Genomic DNA, 22987 nt, shown 5'->3' with positions numbered 1-22987 from the left:
TGGTACAGTGTTTTCCTAGCAGATATGAAATCCTTGTTCAGTCTTCAGCACAGTAATCCCAGCGCCCAAGATGACCAAGAGTTCAAGACTACCCTCCATCTGAGAGCCAGGGATACAGGAAACTATCATTATATCAGAAACTTTTTTTCTCAGAGCCAGAAATAGTGGTACACACCTATAACCCCAGCATTTGGGAGGCTGTGGCAGGATTAGTACAAATTGAATCCCAGATTGAACTATATGGCAAGACTATGTCTAAGAAAGAAGTCTCTAGGAAGAAAATTAACCAAATTTTATAAACACTAGATGTTGTAAAGTGTTAGGGTGAATGAAAAATTAATACCGGCTACTTTTATATGGCATGGTAAAAGCTAATGATTGATTTAGTAGCCAAGTTAGGCTCAGATGAAGACCACCCCAATATGCCAGCGTTCCTTCTTGGGACAATGTGTCCATGCTCTCAGCCTCATGGACCCTTCACTCCTCCTCATTTGAAGTACCAGAGGTTCTTCACATGCAAGATGAGAAAAGTAAAATGATTTTCAGAGCATTGGTGGAGAAGCTAATGGGAGAATATATACAAAGGCAGAGTAAAAACAGAGAAATGTGTGTACAGTAGACGCTATATTATAAAGGGAATCATAATTTCTAAAGCACTAGCTACTATTAAATTTTTTTTTAAAGTGAAGGTTTTGGTGATAGCTGTGTAGAATCTCAGCACTCAGGAGCCCGAGGCAGGAGGATTCAAAGTTCTTTGCCAGCCTTAACTTCTCTGTGAGACAGAATTTAAAAACTAAAACACAAAAATAAAGGAATTGAGGAAAGTGTTCAAAAATAGCGCCATTAATACGGCACAGTGCGGAGAAATGTTATATTTATTGCACCTGTGCCCTTTCATAAACACAGTTGAGAGGGGCAGGTAGCTATGGGTGTTGTTTATTTATTAAGAATAATGCCTTAATCTTGAGGAAACAAACAGAAATGTTGAAGTCAGAATTAAAATATTTCTTTTCCACTCTCAGATCTTATTCTCATCTCTTATGCTTCTTTGAGGTAAGGAATGCTTAGAATTCCCTTCCTGTGTGGAAAATGTTGTCCCACTACCAATAAAGTGAAAATAATATGAGCTAACTCCTTCCCATAACTCAAAATAATGGAAGAAATCATAGAGCCTGTAAGGTTTCCCCAGGATATCTGACCTCCTGTCGTGCAAGTAGAACCCCAATCGGAATCATTTAATGGGTACAGCTCTAAATTCAGAAGGCTGTCACACTGCAGAACAAAGCACCTGAAATGAAGTGACTTTGTTAGGCACTGACTGCTCCTTGAAAGCCTATAGGACATCTGAGACATTAAGTTATCGGCTCACTTTGGGTGTCTGTGCTTAGAGGTACACTGAAGGGTAGTCAACTACAGATTTGTCTAGATTGGCTTCCATCGAGACAGTGTTCGTCATATTTTTTATCCTGTACTTTCTGAAAGATAATCCCCAGCACAACCCCCCGTTCTCCCCTGAGAGAAAGTATCTCTGTTGAGTGTTGACTGTCCTGGTACTGCTCTGTAGACCAGGCTGGCCTCAAACTCAGAAATCTGCCTTCCAAGTGCTGGAATTAAAAATATATGTCACCACTGCCTGGCTCCCAGCTTGTTCTTTTGACATTATCAGGAGTCTGAGAACTTACAACTGACATTTTCTTCCTTCTGAGGCAATCTATTGGATGTAGCAAGTCGTGCAACTAACCTAGAGACCCAGGGACTGAAGAATGAAATACCATCTGCTTTTATAAGCCTTAGCTTATATCTATATAACAAAGCGAGTGGATGGACAGAGGTAGTTGGAGGACTGAATCATCTTAGCAAGTGTCCCCTCTTAACTCTACATGTGTTATATCACTAAGAGGGACAGGCAAGTGTATCGACGTGCACACATTACACACTACATCGATTGTGGTGTCACCTTGAAGCATGTTACTCAAGTAAGTGGTTCTGTGATAAATTATAATAATTTACGCATCTTCTCCCAGCGCTTGAAATTGCATCACCCAAATTGTAGGTATTCTATAAAATAATTAATAATGAGAAGAGAGCTAGTAGAGGGAAAATTACTGTAGTAGAAGTCAGAGAAGCAGCTGAAGTGCAGTTTAATCACTCCAAATTACCCATAAACTCCAGCAGGGAGCAAGTCAACATCCCTATGGGTTGTAAAAGAGACTTAGACTGGTTGTTCCCAAAGATTTCTTTTTGTTTGTTTTAAAATATGAAGGCTATGAAAATTTGGAGAATTACAAAGCTCTAATCAACACAGGATAGGGATGGTAAGACTAAAGTTGGCAAAGTCTTAAAATCAGTGAGGAACTAAACCTCACATCCAACTCTGCCCCGTGCTGTGTATCACTCTAAGGCAGTGGCTCTCAACTTTCCTAATGTTGTGACCCTTTAATGCAATTCATCATGCTGTAGAGACCCCCAGCCATATTATTCTCATTGTTACTTCATAACTTTTATTTTCCTACTACTATGAATCATAATACAAATATCTGATGTTCAAGATAACTGATATTTGACCACCCCATCAAAAGGTATCTCAACCTATATACAGGTCAATACAACTGCTACAAGGTACTGTTGTCAGAATGTATTGTGTGTACTGAGTTTAAAGGGGATTGATAAATGAGAAAATTTGGACCATATCCAAAGCAGACTGGTTCAATTTGGAGTTTTAACAAGATCTCCAGATAATCAAATGTGTTTAGAAGTTGGAGATCCAGAGAGTGAGGGGTGAAGCATGTGGTATTAAAGTGGAAGAAAGGGTCTTCTGGCTTCTATCTGCACCCAGAACTAACCCTGAACCCAGATCCTGCCTGGAGAGAGCTGGTCTCCCAGGAGTGATGACACACCTGAGAGCTCAGGAAAGACCACTACTTCTGCTCTGAGGGACTTGCCCAGAGCCCTCAGGATACAGGAACCGAGGAGCAGTCTGAGACAGGATCATTCTACTTTCTGTCTGCACCAACAGCTAACCCCGTGCCACAGCTCTTGAAACCTAAAGCCTCCCCAGGAGAGAGCTGGTCTCCCAGGAATGCTGACACCCAGACTTACAGGAGGGTCAAGCCGCTGTCAGAGACAGCAAGACCAGCTAACACCAGAGATAAGCAGATGTTGAGAGGAAAGTGCTAGAACCTAAGCAACAGGAACCAAGGCCACTTGACGTCATCAGAAATCACTTCTCCCACCACAGCAAGTTCTGGATACCACAACACACCAGAAAAGCCAGATTTAGATTTAAAATCACATCTCATGATGATGTTAGAGGACTTTAACATGGACATAAATAACTCCCTTAAAGAAATATAGGACAACACAGGTAAACAGGTAGAAGCCCTTAAAGTAGAAACACAAAAATCCCTTAAAGAATTACAAGAAAACACAAGCAAACAGGTGAAGAAATTCAACAAAACCATCCAGGATCTAAAAATGGAAGTAGAAACAATAAAGAAATCACAAAGGGTACAGAGACAGGCAGGTAGATCAATGGAATAGAATTAAAGGCCCAGAAATAAACCTACACATGAATGGTTACTTAATCTTTGACAAAGGAGCTAAAACCATCCAGTGGGGGGAAAAAGATAGCATTTTTAACAAACGGTGCTGGTTCAACTGGAGGTCAGCATGTAGAAGAATGCAAATCGATCCATTCTGATTGCCTTGTACAAAACTCAAGTCCAAGTAGATCAAGGACCTCCACATAAAACCAGATACACTCAAACTAATGGAAGAGAAAGTGGGGAGAACCTCAAACACATGGGCATTGGGGTAAATTTCCTGAACAGAACACCAATGGTTTATGCTCTAACATCAAGAATTGACAAATGCGACCTCATAAAATTGCAAAGTTTCTGTAAGGCAAAGAAGAGTGTCAGTAGGCAAAATAGCAACCAATAAATTGGGAAAAAATCTTTACCAATCCTACATCTGATAGAGGCCCAATATCCAATATATACAAATAACTCAAGAAGCTAGACTCCAGAGAATCAAATAACATTATTAAAAAATGGTGTACAGAGCCAAACAAAGAAGTCTCAGCTGAGGAATATGGAATGGCTAGAAGTACCTAAAGAAATGTTCAACATCCTTAGTCATCAGGGAAATGCTAATCAAAACAACCTTGAGATTACACCTTATATCGGTCAAAATGCTAAGATAAAAAGTTCAGGTAAAGACAGATGCTTTTGAGGATGTGGAAAAAGAGGAACACTCCTCCATTGTTGGTGGGATTGAAAGCCAGTATAATGACTCAGGAAATCAGTCTGGAGGTTCCTCAGAAAATTGGACATAGTACTACCTGAGGACCCAGCTATACCACCACTCCTGGGCATATACCCAAATGATGCCCCAACATACAACAAAGACACATGCTCCACTATGTTCAGAGCAGCCTTACTTATAATAGCCAGAAGCTGAAAAGAACCCAGCTGTCCTTCAACAGAGGAATGGATATACAAACTGTGGCACATTTACATAATAAGGTACTACTCAGCTATTAAAAACAATGACTTCATGAAATTCATAGGCAAATGGATGGGACTAGAAAATATCATCCTGAGTGAGGTCACCCAGTCACAAAAGAACATACATGATATGCGCTTACTTATAAGTGGATATTAGCCCAATAGCTCAGGTTACCAAGGTAGAATTCACAAACCACATGAAGCTCAAGAAGAAGAAAGACCAAAGTGTGGATGCTTCAGACCTTCTTAGAAGGGAGAACAAAATACCCACAGGAGAAAATATCTCCATATTGGAAGAAAGACTAAAGGAAAGGTCATCCAGAGACCGCTCCACCTGGGGATCCAGCCCATATACAGATACCAAACCCAGACACTATTGCGGATGCCAAGAAGTGCATACTGACAGGATCCTGATATAGCTGTCTCCTGAGAGGCTCTGTCAGAGCCTGACAAATACAGAGGCAGATGCTTGCAGCCAACCATTGAACTGAAAAAAGGGTCTCCAATGGAGGAGTTAGAGAAAGAAATGAGGAAAGGGAAGGGGTTTGCAACCCCATAGGAAGAACAACAATATCAACCAACCAGACTCCCCCCCACCCCAGAGCTCCCAGGGACTAAACCACCAACCAAAGAGTACACAGGGATGGACCTATGGCTCCAGCTGCATATGTAGCAGAGGATGGCCTTGTTGTCCATCAGTGGGAGAAGAAGCCCTTGGCCCTGTAAAGGCTGGATGCCCTGGTGTAGGGTAATGTCAGGGCAGCGAGGTGGGAGGGAATGGGTAGGTGGGTGAGAGCGCACCCTCATAGAAGCAGGGGATGGGGGGGGGGCTGGGATAGCAGGTTTCTGGAGGGGAAACCGGGAAAGAGGATAACATTTAATGTGTAAATGAAAAATATATCCAAAGAGGAGGAGGAGGAGGAGGAGGAAGAGGAAGAGAAGAAGAAGAAGAAGAAGAAGAAGAAGAAGAAGAAGAAGAAGAAGAAGAAGAAGAAGAAGAAGAAGAAGAAGAAGAAGAAGAAGAAGAAATGAATGCTGCTAAGGGTTAAGAGTTTAAGGGGGAATGAAACAAGGCAGTAGAGCAGAGAGAAGATGGAGTGGATTCACTAACAACAAGAATGTAATGGTTTTAAAGATGTATGAAAGGCCACTATTTTGTAAGGTGATTAATTTAAAAATATAGTTTTTGAAAAGAAGGAGTTTAAGCTGGAGAGATGGATCGACCCTTGAAGACTGGGCTCACAATCAAAAATATAAGAAAAAAGAGTTTGGGGGTTGGGGATTTAGCTCAGTGGTAGAGCACTTGCCTAGGAAGCGCAAGGTCCTGGGTTCGGTCCCCAGCTCCGAAAAAAAAAGAAAAAAAAAAAAAAGAAAAAAGAGTTTGGATGGGGGTGAGCTACAGGAGTGGACAATAAATGATTGTCCACGAGAAGGCATGGGTTATTGAACAAAAATCCCAGTGTTGGGCATAAGATACCTCCCTGTCAGTTGTTGATGCCCCAAAACAACACAAGCTCTCGGCTCTGCTCTCGGTTATTCGCAATAACCAAATGGTAATACCATACTGCTAAAGACACCATGCACTATGGTTATAGGGCTGAGAGAAATCAAGCTGAAATCTTTTCTCTGATGATAGATTTCATAGTGCCCTAAGATGCTACCCAGGCTGCTGGGGGAGAATTACCAATAGCAACCTTACTTACCTGGGGCCTCTCCATGCAACAAGACTAACCCGCCAGGCAAGATACACCCAGTGATGCAATACTCGCATGACTATTGTGGGGTCAACCAACCACTTTCTGATTGGCTTCAAGGCCAGTCCCCCAGGCGGGTTTGTATCTGGCAGTATAAACTTGCTCAAAAGCCAGTGTCTGGGAAAGTCCTAGGGTGAACACACTACTGTTATTTGATAAAGGATGGGGAGGGATTTGGTGGGTATTCATCTACACTGTAGGCATGGATAAAATTGTCAAGGCATACATTTAAAATGTTCTTTAAAGATAATAAATTAGTATCTTTTTAAAAGCGTTTAATAGTTGTCGATCTAGGCCTCCTGGTAAATTCTTAAGGGCTGAAGAAACCAGAATAGTTGAGGCAGGCATGGTGGTACACACCTGTAACCCTACCACATTAGAGAGGCTGATTCAAACGATTACAAATTCCAGGCCAGACTCAGCCCCATAGAGAGACACCGTCTCAAACAACAGGAAGTAATCTCCCTAGTTGACATAGCATTCCTCCCGTATCTCAACACTGATAGCCTGCTTCTTTTCACTAACTCGACTAACAAGTGTGTCCCCAATACTCATTTCAGATAAGGTTGCTACAGGAACACAGATGGGAGACCCCCGCCCTGCAGTCACATGTCAGGAGGGGCCAAAGCCATTGTGTCCTTCCCCACATGGCCCTTGCCACTTTGTGCCTTCTCTTTGGCCTTTCTTCCTCAACCTGATTCTTTCCCTATCTCAGCAACTCCATGGCTAAGATTTCATTTGTGTTGGTTTAAGAGCGAAGTATCTTATCCATTTGAAATTCCACTTACCACAGTGATTTAAAATGGTGGGGGTGGGGGTAGGGGGGTCGAGTTGGTTCTTTCCCAAGTATCCTGCATTGAAACATCAACGTAACCATAACACTGCACCAAGATGACTCAAGGGTTTGCACACTTTATAGGGAACGCTATATGAACATAGCACGACTTTGTCACATTTTTCTCTTCTTCCTGACGTCACGTTTTCTCAAAGAAAATATAAGGCTAGAAAACTAAAAAGGTGAAACAAAAATAGAAAGAGATTGTATTTTTTTTCCTCTCAAATATTCAGAGGCAGAACACCCATAATTAAGTTTAATTGCAAGAGCAGATTAATTCCTTCCCAGAACTCAGTCTGAGACAGAAACAATGAAACGGCAATCTGAAAACCTGACTTTTCTGATGAGTGGTCCAGGACAGAGAGTATACATTAAGAACTGGATCCCACACTGTAGCTAGGGATAGTGCTCAGGCACTCTGGGGCTCATGTGTCTCGGGTCTTAAGTCCCGATATTTGAGAATGCCACATTCTCTTTTTTTTTTCACCCCGCCTCACAGTTCTGAGAAGCTCTGAGCTCATTTTATTCTTCTTCTCTCCCTTCAAAGATATTCCACGATGATCCTGCTTTTCAAAAATCAAGGCTGCTTGACGTGCAACTGAGAGTAATGAAATTTCAATCCCCCACACAATAGCAGCCCCATCTTCTTTCCTTCACTCCTGGCGTAGTCAGAAGAGGGAGGGCCTGAGTGAACAATAGGACTCCCTTTCAGTTCCGAGACACTGGCTGCTGTGCATGGAAATAGTCCTCGACAGTCCCATGGGTGACATTTCTTACCCCTTATCACCCACGCTCACACAGCCAGAACTTGATAAGACACTCAGAGAGAAGATAATGCCTGCTATCAAGCTGTCTAGGTAGAAATAATAATAATCATGTGTTTATAGGAAAGCAGCTGCCTCATTGTTTGAGACCCAGGAAATCTCAGACAGTTATTTTCTCGCACGCAGGCCTATTCCTCTTCTTCATGTCCATCCAATCACTTCAGGTTTTAATGACGGGCGTTTGGCCCACGCCCTTTGGAAAAAATGGGCAGGGTTTCTGGTAAATATTCCAGAATCATATGCCAACTCTGAATACACTTTAAAAACGAGGAACTAGATGTTTCGTTAAATCATGTAGCAGCTAAGAAGACACCAAAAAGAATATAAGAGAATCTACTATTCTTCTTTAAAATAGGTACAGAAGCCAGAATTATTACCACCAGTCCGGGAATGTTTTCAGTCTGACATCCTAAACCCCTAAATGTCAAAGACAGGCCTTGCTTTTTCAGAGTGAAATTCCAAAGAACTAAGGTAGGATGGCTGTCCAGGATCCAGGTCACATCCACATACACTGCCTTTTATCAGTCCAGGGCAGAATAGTAAGGTTTAGAAGCAGCCTGGTAGGAAGCTTATTGTTCTCTTATTTTTGAACCAGATCCCTCCCTCAGCTACAAAAGGGTTCCCTGCTCTGAGGATGCTGCATTGACCAATGTTACCAAAGAGTGACCCCTTCCTTAGAATGGGCTACTGCAATGGTTCTCAACCATCCTAATGCTCTAAGTCTTTAATACAGTTCGTCTTATTGTGGGGACCCCAGACTATAAAATTATTTCATTGCTACTTCATAACTGTAACTTTGCTATTGTTATGATTCATAATGTAAATATCTAATATGCAGGATATCTGATATGTGATTCCCCAAAGAGGTCGAGGCCCACAGGTTTCGAACCTCTGAACTAAAGGGTGCTACATTCCTTGTTTATATGTTTACGTGTCTGGGGGGGGGGAGCATAAGCAGCTGTGCGTTCAAGGTGAAACAAACAAGGGAAACAATGGGTTCAATTCCTCTTGGTCCCCCACCCAAGGTGCCTTTTCACATCCTGAGAACAGGTGTCTCTTCTCTGAAATGGTTAGCCTATAGAATCTTATCATTTCAATGAACAGAAAGTTCAGCATGCTTTTGTATCTGCAGTGACCCCTCTAGACGTCATCATTCATCTTGCTAAGCTGACTTTGCCATTTGGGGGGGGGGGTTTCCTTTTAGCACAGCATCAGTGGCCCAAAGGTTATCAACGACAGGTAACATAAAGATACAGTAAGTAGAGACAGTCTACTCATTCCTCCCATTCTGTGTAATAGAAATCCCTCTTATAAGTCCCACATTGCACGACACATGCATACCCAGTGGCTAAAGGAGCTCGCCTCTGCCACTGATTCATAAGTATCTGTGCCAGGGAGGCACAGGTCAAGTATGGCATTCTGCCCACCCTCTCCCACCTTCTTTTCAATCTGTAAGGTGCCCACTTCTCTCCAACCAGAATATAATTTTGCAAGAAAGGACTTTAATGTCATTTTACATTTTTGCTCATCTTTAGGAAGGAAACAACAGCTGTGCCTTGTATCAGTGACACTGTTGGTCACGGACACTGACACTGACAACCTGTGGTCCCCTGAACTTGGGGGAACTGAATTTCCCAGGGATGTGCTGTCCTACTCACTCACACTTCCAGGCCTAGGAATGAATTTATTAATAGGCAAAATGGGGCCATTTCTGAATTGTTTTTTAGGAATAAATGAAACTTTGGTGTGAATTAGCTCTCAACAAATGGTAAGCTTAATGGTCATAATTAACTTGACATGTTCATCCACTCCAAAGTGTATATGTATGTGTGCATATATACATATACATATAAACAAGAGAAATACCACACAGACACATAGTATGTATGACTACAGTGTACAGGCATATGCTAGATATTCTGTTTACACATTATATCACCCTCTCAGTGGGAGCACCATTGTCCTCTCTTTATCTGAGATCAGAGACTGTTGGCCTGCCAAGGATGTGTGGGGAAGAGAAAGAAACTTTTACAAGAGCTTTTGTTTGTTTCTTTCAGTTTGTTTCTAGCAGCCTAACTATGAAGTGGTGACCTTAAGGAACCCACAGAGTTTCCTCTATGGTTGCAGAATTTGATGATTTCCTCTGACCTGGGGGGTCTGACCTGGGGTGGGGTGGGGTGGGGTACACCACATGTGGGAAGAAGCAGGAAGGGGTATCTATTCACACATCATCAGGCAAGCTCACAAAGAGAAGGACAGAGGCAAGGAGTTCTGTCCAGTCTGCTTGGAAGAATGAGGCCTGACAACATCTAGGGCAGGGGCGATGGGCCCTTTAAGTTATCTGTCCCTCTGTCAGTACTTACTATAAAAACCCAAGTTCTCACACCATGAATGTCTGTAGAATTCTGGAAATGTCTGGATTCCAACTTGGTCTTTCTTCCCTAAGACACTCCCAGGGGTTAATGTCTGGACAGTAATCAGAGTCTGGCAGTGCCCACCCCACACATAATAGGCATTGTTGTTCTTGAGAGTTTGTCTGTTTTTCTTGGCAGGCTTGACTACTTGGAACAGTTTCTAAAAGAGGAAAGGAAAAAATCGGTCTGCTTTTTTTTTTTCTTTCTTTCTTTCTTTTGTTTTTAATGTGCACATTCGACAAAAACATGAGGGCTGTCATAGAAATGTTATTTGCCTGGATTTCCAGGAAAGTTGGCAGAGGTGATACCTGATCGGTTTAAAATATATTTACCTCAAAAGGGAATGATTATTCGTGTGTGTGCAGGAGGCATCTGTAGTATCCGAAGGTGGCTGCCTTCTCTCAGATACGAAACAATGCATTACAACTGTATTAGCTGATGAGTGAACTGTGGCTGGCCCATTATCTGCATAGGAAGTCCATTAGCATGACGTTATTAATGTGCATGCTCATCAGCCTTCCCAGGTCACTTGCAATCTCACGACATGCTTGTCATTCACACCTGATAGGTTTCCGCATGTTTCCATCAGCAAGCACGTGAGCATGTCTTACTAAGTCACTGGGACAGCAAAATCCCATTACAAAATATTAGATTCCATTCCAGTGGGGATGACTGGGCTTCTTGTGTTACTTTTTGGTTGTTGTATTTTTGGATTTTTATTTCCAATCTTCTGTAAGAGAATGATGTTTTTTTTTTTTTTTTGTCTGTGTTTTGTTTTGTTTTTCAGAAGGCAAACAATGAACTTAGCCTTTAATGGAAGGTATGTTCAGATGTTTCTGAATGTTTAATCACTGTCACAGAACAGTGGTAGCAGCTTGGGGATCAACCATGGAACATGCTTCGATGGACCTAGCCTTAAGGCCAGAGTAGCTAGTTCTAGGCTTCGCACGCAGTATTCCCGACTCGTACAACTACTGGCATCTGAGTTGTGTCCAGTAAAGCTCTGGTATCCCTATAAAAACATGCCACAAGCTAGACCCAGCCTACGAGCTATGGTTTGCCCACCCCAGGCTGCTGCTGCTAAAAGCAGTAAGTAGTTAGTTGTAATGACAGCCACCACTGACTGCTCAGCGACTCTGCCGGTCCTTTCTATTCTCCCACTATATTCACAGATTAGATGGCATTGTTTGGATTTTGCAGATTACAAAAGATGCAATGTAAGAAAATTAAGAACTTCTTTTTATTTGATTTAAAAACATGAAAGATGGTCCTGAATCAAAACAACAGTCTCTGGAATCAAATTATATGGTGTGTGTGTGTGTGTGTGTGTGTGTGTGTGTGTGTGTGTGTGTGTGTGTGTTGTGTAAATTATCTCATTGTTGTGCAGCACACACTTTCCTGACTGAGCCACCTACCCAGCCCTTGCTACCTTATTTTGCCAGTTACTTTCCTCTGATTACATATGAGAGCACTGTATAGGAAACCAGATCTTCTTTTTTGTGCTACAAATACTTCTTGAGTGCCCGCCTCCTGCCAGGCTCTGAGTTTCAAGCAAGTACTCCATAGAGAGGAAAACTCAAAACATGCTCACATTCATGGACAGTGAGCATGGACTTCAGAATCGGTGTAAAAAAAATAATAAATATAAATACAGCAGAATGACAGGTGTGGCTGCCCACAGGGGGATGGCAGTGTGTGGGAGAAGACAGCAGGCTGTCATTTAAAATAGCAGAGTAGTATTCGCCATCAGCAGAATATGACCACAACACCACCTACCCAAATAGCAAACCCTGGGGGGTTTTTTTGCTTCTCTTGTCACTACAAGGAGCCTTTCGTCCATGAAAGGAAACACAGGATGTCTTCTGTCGGGTGTTCTATTTAAGTGCATAAAAAGAAATGTTATTCTTTCAAAGCCATTCTGCCCTTCTCTTCCTCTTGCTGGGTGAAAATACTGAGGGCTTGGCAGCTGGAACAATGCAGGGATGGGAGAGGGGAGAGGAAGGAAAGACAGCTTTGCGGAGACTGAACAAGGGTGAAGCTGTAGCCCCGCCCACCCCCTGGGTCCCTGGGCAGCCCCACCCTCCTGGGTCCCCTGGGCAGCCTGCTGAAGGGAAGGAAGAGGAAGTGCCTGACTGCTAGACACTGCCTTCCCCTGAGAGTGGAGTTTACTTTTCTCAAGAGCTAATGACATGACGTGTTACTATAGATTTGGATTTCACTCTGATTCCAAGGAGAGCAAGGCGTTTTTCTTCAAATTTGTAGTAGTTCTAGACTTTTAGAAAAAACAAAAACCAAAAACGCCCTCCACATAAAGGCTACTGTTTTGCATATAAAACTGACATCCTTCCTGGGTGTTCAAAAACAACAACGTGATAAAAAGAAACATTGCCACACAGGTTTCCTGTGAACGTTGATTTGTTTTAAGAGGTTAAAAAAAAAATGATTTCAACAAACTAAGAAAAACGCTTCAGTTACTGCACTATGAAAAATAGGCAGAAATGAAATCTGGTTCTTGGTAATAATATTAATTGAAGATATCCTTAAGCAACAAATTCCTTCAAAACATTATGTAAGCTTAGCATTAGGAGGACTAATAAAAACAATCCTACCTAAGACCAGAAGAGGTGGAAAGTCGAGTGAGCTTCCCCAGAAAGGACAGCAAGCAAGCGTTCCCACATTCTGCTCCCAGCAGCAAGGACATAACTGTCTCAGATGACTCATGTTACTCGCTACTGTGCAGGCTTTTCCAGAAAGTACCTGAGCGAACCTTTGCCGTATGGGGGATAGACTACTTTTATTCAATAGATGAGAAGAATAATGAGATGCGAAGTGATTTATGCAGGGCGAGTAAGGCTGGGTTTGAGTCCGTACGTCTGTCTATCCTCGAATCCTCAGTCCTTTCCCCCTTACTCTTCCTGTATGTTCCTTTCTCCATATTCTCCTCAAGGAGTATGTCCTTGTCTTATGACAGAATAATTCTTTTGTAGAATATGAATACTGTATATTTACTCCACTTAACTGATTCCCTAAGCAACTTATTCTGAAGTTCTCAGAATAAAGTCCTCTAAGAACTGTGAGGCAGTCTGAGTCCTAGAGGTCTGCACTACCTTCCTTGAATACCAGACTAGAGTACACCTAATAACCAAGCAGGAACCAAACCTCACCTTCAATCTTCCTCAGACCAAACTCTATAAGAGTTTTCTGAAACATGGGGGGAAAAAAACCAAATGGGCAAAGTCAAAGGCAGCATTTGGTAGACTCTAGGGAATTAAGGATGAGAATCCACCAACCTTTTTCACTCTGTTCAGACTTTGATATTCTTTTGGAAAAACAGAGGAGAGGGGGCAGTTAGAGTTTGGAGAACATGTTTTTCTCCTATGTGTGCTTCTGGGTGTTTAAGTGTGTATGTACTCTACATAATCATGTTAGTGAACGTCTAGCATAATAAGACAAACTCGTTGGAGAATGGGCACATATTTGCTATATTAAATGATTTTTCACCTTAAATATCTATCTGTACTGCATCCCTTTGTATAAAGTAACTCGCCTGAGACTGTGGGATACCAATTTTTCTGTCCAAACCAGAAAAGACGAGTACTGGGAAATCCAATAGACAAGCGCACAGGGTCAGAACAGTCTGAGCCTTCTGGTCAGGCCCTCCCGGACCTCTTTCCCAAAATATCATCTCCTTTTATATAAATTAAGTGTGCTTACTTTTTAAAAGATATGCATGGCATTGACTTTTCCATCGATGGGATAAAAGCATCAAAATCAAAACCAAGTTATAGAAGAAGGCTGATTTTGTAATTAGAATTCCAGAGTGGGATCCCATAACAGAAATGAGGGCATGATAGCAGGCGGGAGGAGCAGGAAGCTGTTTGATCACATCTTCATCCAAACATAGGAAACAGAGAAAGAACTGGAAACAGGGTGAAGCTATAGACTCTGAGAGCCCGCCCCCAATATCATACTTCCTCCAGCAAGGCCACACCTTCTGAAGGTTCCAGAACCTCCCTAAAAAGTAGTACCTACTGGGGACCAAGTATTTAAATGGATGAGCCAATGGGAGGTCATTTCTCAAAGCACTCCATGCATCATGTATAACCAATCTTCCCAGCTACTAGACTTGAACATCTGTGTTTCTGGAAAGAGCACTAATCCTTGGGTAGCCTTTGGGATGTGTCAGAAAGATTTGGAAGAACTCTCACCTTGTGTACTTTGGATGCCACGACTGGAAACTCTCATTCATCCTTCAAGGGAAATTCCCAGCTTCTGAATTTTAATCCATCCTCCTGCTATCCTGCCAGCTCACATACGTGTGTATACATGATGGTCAAACACACCTAACTCTGAAAACCCCTGGACTATTCATTGGAAAATGATAGCTTCCCCAAGTTGAAGAAGACAAGAAAAATAGTTCCTACAGTAACTTGGACACCAGAGGATCATTCTTGGCCTTTTGTGAAGATGCAAATTGAGGAGATGTATCTGGCCTTCTCAAGACAAACTGAGGCTGCAGCTTTTTAATATGTGTGGTTTGCAGGGTGCATTAAAGTCAAATGGCCCGCTGAAGTTTATCCCATGGAAACATCTGCCCCATCGTGTTAGCCCTCCTTTGCATCCTCCTTTTCCACCACTACAGTTTCTGAAACATAATTCCAGATAAGGATTGATGCACCATCAGAAGTCTGGTAGTCATGTTACTCTGTCTTCTGTTGCTCAAACAGCAGACATTTATTTTCTGTAACATTTGAAGCTAGAAATTCAGTTCCTTGGTAAGAATTTTCCTCACTTCCCTCTCACTGTACACTCCCAAGGTGAGAATGAGGAACTGCAGGTGTGGTCCTATAAAGAGAAGGGAGAAGGAACCAGAATGAGCACCCTGGTCTTTTTCCTCTTCTTGAAAGCAAACCAGTTCCATCCCATCATGGGGGAGTGTCCCCATGTGTTCCCACCTAAATCTAATTAATTCCAAGTGTCTCACTTCAAAATATCATCACAGTAGGGTTAGGACTTTAAAATACTAATGGAGAGGAACAGACACAAGTATTCAGTCTGCGACCTGCACAGTTCTCACAGAAAGAGTCATGGATGTCTCCCTACACAGTGATCCTGGGTTAGCACTTCCCTCAGACAGAACACTGGGAGGGGGAAAGTCAAGGCACTGGAGGGAAGGCGACTCAATATTTTATAAAAAGCTGCTGATGTCATTTTGCCACTTTATCAATATTTAAGAAATTGTAGGAACATAAAATGAAGACTAAACTCCACGAATCTAACAGGAGATCTATAATTTCACTTGATAGAGACAGCGTGGTCAGTGAGATGAACTGTTCAAAATGAAATAGGAAAGAAAATGAAGTCATCCATCCACCTCTTAATTCCAGAACTCTATCCATGAATTATCCATTTTACGTCATATAACTGTCACTTGGAAGATATGTAATCTTTCCTATTTCCTTTCTTTCTCTTGGTGCAGACAGACTACACTCTTTCATAAAAGTGCAGTAGAAGGTAAAGTCTGAAAGATACTTCTATTTTGGCATGCCAAGAATGGGAAAGTTTCCTTTTTCTCCCTTATTTCCATTGGTTAATATTTTAAAGGACTGGTTAACCCGCATATGCCCCATCCCTCATTATACTCTTGCCCCACCAGCCATCACTGAGAAGGTCCTGAGCAGACATGTTATCAGATCTGTACTCCTGGAAATAAGGAGTTTGTGCAGTGAATAGCAGTTACATTCTAATTATATTAATTCAGACTGCAATTTCATTGAAATATAAAGGACCTGCTGTCGGGGTGGCGTGGACAATAGAGGCTGAACATGTCAGAGACACGACAAATTCCTCGCGCAGAGTGCCAGATGTATTGTTGCCTGGGCTCCTTTTCTGAGAGGAAATTCAGCAGGCGCTATCAGTGTCAACCCCGGAGTAAGGAATCGGCTCACTTGTTATCTTTCCAAGTTACAGGTACATCTGCCAGAAGTGTCTGCCAACAGATGAATTGGTAATTAAAATCATTTCCGTGGTTGGAGGGAGCGATTCAGAAGCCGCTCCTCTTTTATTCCTTCCTTTCTTCATGTAGAAGAAAGGACTCGTCTCTGAATACTGATGAATCTTTGCTGTGGTGGTGTTAGAACTGTGGGCTCAGGGATGCCTTGCAGTTAGCTTCAGTAGTGGGCCACCTTCATGAGGATTTCGCCTCTAGTTTTTCTCACATACAAAGTTCCGCACTTTGCGCGCATCGTATCTCCTTCTGTGTCACACACGCTCTTTACAGCAAAACCTAATATGGGTTAAATTATAGGCCTGACCATGCACTTATTTCCTGAAAGTGGTGTCCACCTCTACCCTAGGCTGGCCACTACCAGAATTAACTATAAATTCTGGAGATAGCCAGCTTCTTCTTCCTTTTACTTTCTACGACAGAAAAGTAATGGGTGATTAGAACTATCCCTGCAGATAAACGGTAAAAGAAGTCATTGCTCACTGTCTGCCATTTTGCATTTGTCGTGACTCACAGAATTCCCACCTCTAAGAGTGAGCCCAGTGAAATGATGGACAGATGGTGATAATCAAGTGTTAAAAGAAAGCCATTGGCATGGCAAATAAATATATTACTCCAGAGAAGGCACCAGTGATGAGGAAAGACATTGGCTGAGGCTGGTCATGCAGTGTATATCAGAATTTCAGCTACTTTTCATTCAATTTTGCTATAAGCCTAAAACTGACCTAAAAAATAGTATGCTTGTAAAAACCACAAAATTAATATATCATCACTTTGCAATAATGTATAAATTAATGAATGCAGGTGAAAATCTTTAATATTTGGACTCTAAACACACACATACATGCACAAGTGTACACACAAACACACACACACACACCTACCTATGGAAATGTCACTACTTTACATATGGGCAATTAACATTGCCAAAAGTAGAAAATCAGAATCATATATATATATATATATATATATATATGAATCATATATATATAGTGCCACCTCTAACTGAATTTACAAAACCTATAACAAAAAAAAAAAGATGGTGAAAATGTTTGAAACTCTCAGGAAATGATTGATTAAAACAATTCAGATTATTAGAAAGTGTTCAGGAGAAAACAAATTCCATCTCTTCAACCAAAATTTTTCAAGAAGGAATCAAGAATGAAGAGGAACATACCAATTGGAGGAATCCCTATACACATGTCAAGGAACCAAACACAGCTTTCTAAAATAATAAGTCATAAGGCACATGGGGATGTTAGCCAAGTGGATAATATGGGGGAAAACTGGTGATGGTTTTTTAGTTTGGTAAAAATGTGGTGGTTGTGTTATTTTAAAGAATCATTGTGTTGAGAGACATATTAATGAGAAACTGATGAAATAGAATGATACTTGTGTTTGCTTCTAAGTAACAGGGAGAAGCAGGTTTTGATTAACAAGAATGGCTCTGAATAAGCAAAGTAGGATAGAGGGTTCTCTATACTTTTTATGTCTTTTCAATTTGTTTCAAATGTTTTATAACAAAAGCTGCTACAGCTTGGACACTTACAAAAGTCTCCTGATCCTCAGTATTTTTCCTTGTAAAATAGTAGAACTCTACAGTAGACATAGTATCCCTGTATAACTTTGGGAGAACATTTATATAGAGTACAAAATAAACATAAGGTATTTTTAATTATTTATTTAAGTAACATATTTATTTATTTAAATAAGCATATGGATGCTTACCTGCATGTATGTCTGTGTACCGTGTGGGGAACTGGTGCCCACAGAGGCCACAAAGGGCTTTGGATCCACTGGAACGGGAGGCCCTGGCGTTTCTGAGCCACCATGTGCGTGTGTACTGGGAATCAAATCTGGCTCCTCTGGAAGAATAGCCAGGGCTTCTCTTAACCACTGAGCCATCTCTCCAGTTCCCCATTAGGTACTTTTTAGGGACCGGTTTGACCCACCTCACACTGAACTGATCGGTCTGAACCCCGTGTTTGGTACATTCCTTGGTGATTATCATGGCTGAGGAGGCCAAGGCACAGCACGGGAAGATGATAGCCTATGTGTTCGGGTGCCTCCCTTCCAGGCACCGCTGCAAGGCTAGTTTGAGGGAGTTCTCTTCTCCTAGCTCTTGGATCACATTATTATTTTTTAGATTGGCTGATCCCAGAATGCACATGTAGGCACCTGGTTTTGTTAAATACTTATTCCGTCTCAGGAAACTCCAGGTGCAGAGAGAAAAGGCATGAACAAACAAAATCAGAGCTGTTGGCTCTGGCCACATTCTCAATCTCAAAGGGTTTTCATGCTGTTTTGTTTTGTTTTGGTGGTGGTGGGGGGAGGGTCTTTTATGCACTGTCAAACCTATCAGATTATCTTCAAATCTAAATACTTCGAAGCCCACCCATCAATCTTTCCAACTTCCCCAACCATTGCGTCTCTCCTTTTCTTCTTTGCACCCCTCCCTGCCCTACTTCAAAAACATATATTTAAGTTTAATGGGTTAAATATCATTTTAAGTAAAGGACTGGCAGAAAAAAAAAATAGGTTGTGCAGAAGCACGGTCCACTCTAGGAAGTGACAAGGCTCAGTCCAGTAGGAACTGTTCTGCTTAACTTTTCAATAGCTGAACGTGTCTGCAGCTTTGAGTCCTGCTGCAGACTCCATTTTGTGGAGAGCTATGCCTGGACCCGTGCCAGCTCCTGCCTGCATGTCAGTTCGTCTAATTTCTAATAAAGCCAATTCTTATTTTTCTAACTGGCTTCCAATTCTCAAATGTAGCTCCAAAGCAAACAGAAAGCAATTAAAATGTCAACACTTCCCCGAGAAAGAACATAAACTCTCTTTGGATTTTCTTCCCACTAGAATGTTGATTTTTCTCCACGGCTCATTGTCCCATGCATGGCGACTGACAGTCAGCAGTCACCCACAGCAGAGCTGGCCTATCAAGCAATGCCACAAATCCCCTGGCCTGTACCTTCCCCTCCTTTAACATTTTCCAAACGGAGAGATTCTGTAGGCGAAGTACTTGAAGCTGTCCCTTATAATAATGGAATGATACCAACCCTATCGTATTATGTCCAGACTTTATGCAATGGGAGAAATAAGCTTCAGCACCAATAAAAGTAATGTGGGAGTTAACAGGTTCTTGTGCAGTTCCGTGTGATAAATTAGCTGATACCATTTTTGCATAATGAGGGCTTGATTATTCCTTGCTCTTTGTTTGTATGGATGGATTATGACTCTTCTGAGTTAATCGGGTTTGTGTGAAACAACTTTTGTTTTTAATGTCTTACATTAAAAGAGTGGATTAAGAGGGAGAAAACGCATTCTATCCTTTTGTGCTTTGTACTTTCATACTTTGTATGAAAGAAAAAGGTAATCACAACCGTTGGCTAGGAATTTTTGAACCAAAGAGGGGCAAATGCTCCCCGATTCTCCTCCAGCTTCCCAATTATTTTCTTCCCATGAAATCTCAGCATCTCCTTTACTTGATTTTAGAAAGTATGAACTTCCTTTAGGACCCCAAAGAGACTGGTTCCAGTCTTGGAGCCAGCTCAAGTCCTATGTCAAATGACATGGAATTTGTATTTAGCCTCCATAGCTGACCCATGAACCCTACTGTAACATGTGTCCTACATACACAGCAGCCAAGTTGGTCCTGTTGCCTCAAGGCTGGTGACAAGGAAAGATCTGTATGTGCAGCACCAATGCAAGCTTTCTTGCAACATTCTTGATCTATGGTTGGTTGCATGCTATAGAGCTATAGAGCCTGCAAGTAAGTAGCAGTGGTGAGCTGAAAGGGAAAACTCTCAATTCCTTCCTTCCATCATTTCCTCTAGCACGCACAGCATCACCTCTTTCACACCCAGTTCTTTACCATACTCTACCACATGTCTAACAGGCACTGTGGACCAATGCATATGAAGCCAGGCACATCATATCTCCACGAGGCATCATAATGTATGCCAAGTGGGCCCAAATCACAGCCATTGATTTGGAGTTCTGAGAAAGACCTGGGTATCAGCACTCTGATTTTCCAAGTAGAAAAGACTCTGATCGACATTAATATCTTGCTAAATTTACACATGAAGTGAACAGATTGATTCACCATAACTTCAAAACCCGTGCAACAAGTAACATTCTCTGCTGGATGGCAAGGTTGTTCAAGAAATTCTGATTCTGTATTCTTGTCAGGGAAGAAAAGGAATTAAAAAATGGTGCTCTGTCAGGGAGTACAGATGCTTGCGGTTATGGAAATGGAGTTATTTTTACACTGCTCAAAGGATAAACACATAATACTCATACCTTTCACGGAGACTTTTGCATGTCCTTTATGGATTAGAAACTGCTTGAGGCCAGGTCACTTATTTCTGTACAACTGGATATCAGTAAAATGTAGTATCAAAGCAATAAAACCAAAGTTTCCCACTTTAACGATCCTTACAGTAACTGTAGTGAAAACTCTATTCTGCTTAACGCTAATACACTCCATGGAGCTGTGAGGGATAGATGAAGTAAATTATATAAACAAATAGATATGCAACTAATTAATGCTGTCCTCCTCCTTTCCCTCCCCCTTTTCCTCTTCCTTCTCTTCTGTCTCTTCTTCTCTCCCTCACTTTCTTCCCATTCCAGTTTCTTTTATTTTTCTTTTACTTTTTTGGATATTTTATGTATTTACAATTCAGATGTGATCCCCTTTCCAGGTCCCCCCTCTCCCATCTCCCCTCCCCCTGCTTCTATGAGGGTGCTCCTTCACCCACCCACCCATTCCCTCCCCCCCCCATCCTGACACTACCCTACACCGAGGCATCAAGCCTTGACAGGACCAAAGGCCTCTCCTCCCATTGATGCTCTCCAAGGCCGTCCTCTGCTACATATGCACCTGGAGCCATAGGTCCATCCCTGTGTTCTCTTGGGATGGTGGTTCAGTCCCTGGGAGCTCTGGGGGAGGGGGAGGTCTGGTTGGTTGATATTGTTGTTGTTCTTCCTATGGGGTTGCAAACCCTTATGCCTCCTTCAGTCCCTTCTCTAACTGCTCCACTGGGGTCCTGTGCTGACTCCAATGGTTAGCTGCAAACATCCTGATCTGTATCAGTAAGGCTCTGCAGAGCCTCTCAGGAGGCACCATATCAGGCTCCTGTCAGCATGCATTTCTTGGCATCAGCAATAGTGGCTGGGTGTGGTGGCTGCATGTGGGATGGATCCCCAGGTGGGGCAGTCTCTGATGGCCTTTCCTTCAGCCTCTGTTCCACTTTTTGTCCCTGTACTTCCTTTAGACGGGAGTAATTCTGGGTTAAAATTTTGAGGATAGGTGGCCCCATCCCCCAACCAGGGGTCTTGCCTAGCCTCTGGATATGGTCTCTACAGGTTCTCCCTCCCCATGGTTGGGCATTTCAGCTAATCCCATCCCTATTGGGTCCTAGGAGCCTCTTGCTTTCCTGGCATCTGGCACTTGCTGGTGGCTACCCCCAGTTCCCCATCCCCCATGCTACATACCTCTGTTCAAATTCCTGACCTTCTGTATAGCATGCCTGTCTCTTCCCATACCTGATCCTACCCCCCTTTTTTCCCTTCCCCCTCCTCACATCCTCCCAAGTCCCTCCCACCCTCTACCTCCCATGAATATTTTGTTCTCCCTACTAAGAAGAACTGAAGCATCCACACTGTGGTCTTCCTCCTTCTGTGCTTCATGTGGTCTATGAATTGTATCTTGGGTATTCCAAACTTTTAGGCTAATATCCACTTATCAGTGTGTGGATACCATGTGTGCTCTCTTATGACTTAATTACCTACTCAGAATGATATTTTCTCATTTCATCCATTTGCCTAGGAATTTCATGAACTCATTGTTTTTAATGGCTGGGTAGAATTCCATTGTGTAAATGTACCACATTTTCGGTATCCATTCCTCTGTTGAAGGACATCTGGGTTTTTTCCAGCTTCTGGCAATTATAAATAAGGCTGTTATGAACATAGTGGAGCATGTGTCTTTGTTATATATTGGAGAATCTTTTGGGTATATGCCTAGGAGTGCTATAGCTGGGTCCTCAGGTAGTATTATGTCCAATTTTCTGAGGAACCTCCAGACTGATTTCCAGAGTGGTTGTACCAACTTGCAATCCCACCAACAATGGAGGAATGTTCCTCTTTCCCACATCCTCACCAGCATCTGTTGTCACCTGAGTTTTTGATCTTAGCCATTGTGACTGGTGTGAGGTAGAATCTCAAGGTTGTTTTGATTTGCACTTCCCTGATTACTAAGGATGTTGAACATTTCTTTAGGGGTTTCTCAGCCATTCGATATTCCTCTGTTAAGAATTCTTTGTTTAGCTCTGTACCCCATTTTATTAGGGTTACTTTGTTCTCTGGAGTCTAACTTCTTGAGTTCTTTGTATATATTAAATATTAGCCCTCTATCAGATGTAGGATTAAGATAAAGATTTTTCCATTCTTATTGCCTTTTACAAAGCTCAAGTCCAAGTGGATCAAGGACCTCCACATAAAACCAGATACACTGAAACTAATAGAAGAGAAAGTGGGGAAGAGCCTCTAACACATAGACACAGAGGAAATTTTCCTGAACAGAACACCAATGGCTTATTCTCTATGATCAACAATGGACAAATGGGACCTCATAAAATTGCAAAG

General features: G+C 42.1%; 1 long non-coding RNA gene across 1 annotated transcript; it reads right to left on the bottom strand.

The window, feature by feature from the left end:
• Positions 1–5445: 5445 nt before the first annotated feature.
• On the bottom strand, positions 5446–21014 carry LOC134479665 (uncharacterized). The gene is made up of 2 exons (XR_010053252.1): positions 16125–21014; positions 5446–15180 (listed from the first exon to the last, which is right to left on the bottom strand). It is a non-coding gene; the product is annotated as an uncharacterized LOC134479665 (long non-coding RNA).
• Between the last annotated feature and the right edge of the window lie 1973 nt (positions 21015–22987).

The sequence above is a fragment of the Rattus norvegicus genome, chromosome 7, assembly GCF_036323735.1.
Source record: "Rattus norvegicus strain BN/NHsdMcwi chromosome 7, GRCr8, whole genome shotgun sequence".
NCBI classification, from domain to species: Eukaryota; Metazoa; Chordata; class Mammalia; order Rodentia; family Muridae; genus Rattus; species Rattus norvegicus.
Note: the sequence above shows the minus strand (reverse complement) of the source record. Positions and strands in the feature narration are given on the sequence as shown.